The 1,746-nt window shown below is 34.4% G+C and overlaps 1 long non-coding RNA gene across 1 annotated transcript; it reads right to left on the bottom strand.

Annotated features, from left to right (window-relative positions):
• Positions 1 to 891: 891 nt before the first annotated feature.
• On the bottom strand, positions 892 to 1,436 carry LOC128636132 (uncharacterized). The gene is made up of 2 exons (XR_008398670.1): positions 1,077 to 1,436; positions 892 to 988 (listed from the first exon to the last, which is right to left on the bottom strand). It is a non-coding gene; the product is annotated as an uncharacterized LOC128636132 (long non-coding RNA).
• Positions 1,437 to 1,746: the final 310 nt, after the last annotated feature.

Genomic DNA, 1,746 nt, shown 5'->3' with positions numbered 1-1,746 from the left:
CATATTTTATAAATTTTTTTATAGTAAATTATAAGATATGATGAAAATAATGGTATCTTTAGAAATTCCATTTAATGGCGAGAAAAACGGTATATAATATGTGTGGGTACATTAAATGTGTAAGAGGAAAATTACAGCTAAACACAAACACAGCAAAAATTTAAAAATAGCCTTGGTCCCAAATGGTCAGAAAATGGAAAAGTGCTCTGGTCATTAAAGGGTTAAAGGTTAAATTCGTATCGTGGTGGCGGAATGTGGCCCCAGGGATCATCGCATGGCAGGTAGTGCAACCACTACAGCGGTAGCATCCCTTCTTATTCGAGGATAACCAGGTTTTTCTGTCATAACAGTGTTTGGGGTCCGTTATCACCAATTGGTCCCTCAAATTCCGATTTCTCACTCAAAGGATGACATTTGTAACCAGATACTGCCCGGATACAAAGAACATAGGACAGTGTCTAAGGACCCACTGGCACATTATCAAGGATGATACTGGTCTTCCATTTGGTGAATGGGGGAGTCCAACAGTGGGGTTCAAGAGAAACCGGAATTTGAGGGACCAATTGGTGATAACGGACCCCAAACACTGTTATGACAGAAAAACCTGGTTATCCTTTATTTAGGTAAGATCAGGAGCAGCATAGAACCTATGTTGGAGCTGTTTATTGTTGCCAACATAATGTATATATCCTGTCTGTCATTGGTTCACCCATGTACTCATTTTTATTAACCAGGAGTGCATAGCTGCTCTTTAAATAATTATACCAAGAGAACAAAGTAATATTTGAAATATAATTAAAATTATATTTTAAATAATTATGTTATACATAAATCATAAGATTTATAGATTAGTACATAGCTGGAAATAAAGAAACATTCACCATGACTATATTTGAGTAAAGTACACATTTATTTAGGGAAAATGTGGTAAATATAGGGATGAGGAGAGAGGGAGGGGAGTGGTATTCCATTTCTGAGAATCTTCAATCTGTTAAACATTAAAAGAAACAAATGTGTATTATTAAAAAACATAATCATAAATAACTAAAAGGTCTCATTACAATACTATAAAATACCTGAAAAGAAATCTTGAATAGTTGCAGATCTCTCCAAATGGGCATTGAGGGGTTGGGGATGATTAATGACATCAGGCTCAAAGATTTCACCTGGGGGCTGTGGTGTTGGAAGTAAGTCGTTCAACATCCTATGCTCCTGTGCCATGTTGTGTAGACAGCAACATGCCACTATGGTTTTTATAGCTTTTTCCGGACTGAATTGGAGATCCCCCCCTGATCTGTCCAGGCAGCGAAAGCGCATTTTTAGAACACCAAACAGTCGTTCTATTATAGCCCGTGTTCGGATATGTGCTTCATTATATCTGTATTAAAAGAACAAGAAATATGATTATAATATATAATGTGAAGACAAATCAAATACTAATGAGCTAACAACATTCCTGGTTTGATCTTATAAATCTTTAAACCTTTTTACATATATAAATATATTTATATTCAAGCAGAGAGATTTATAAATGCTTCACTGATAATAGATTATTTGGATTTTGACTGTCCCTTTAAAGGCACTCAGTACAACATTGTTATGTCTGTGATAGTGATATATATATATATATATATATATATATATATATATATATATATATATATATATATATATATATATATACACACACACAAGCTAATCAAGCAACACATGTATGTGCACAAACACAAACACAAAGGGGCAGGA

The sequence above is a fragment of the Bombina bombina genome, chromosome 7 (assembly GCF_027579735.1).
Source record: "Bombina bombina isolate aBomBom1 chromosome 7, aBomBom1.pri, whole genome shotgun sequence".
Taxonomy (NCBI): domain Eukaryota; kingdom Metazoa; phylum Chordata; class Amphibia; order Anura; family Bombinatoridae; genus Bombina; species Bombina bombina.
The sequence above is the reverse complement of the archived record's forward strand: the minus strand, read 5'-3'. Positions and strand labels throughout refer to the sequence as shown.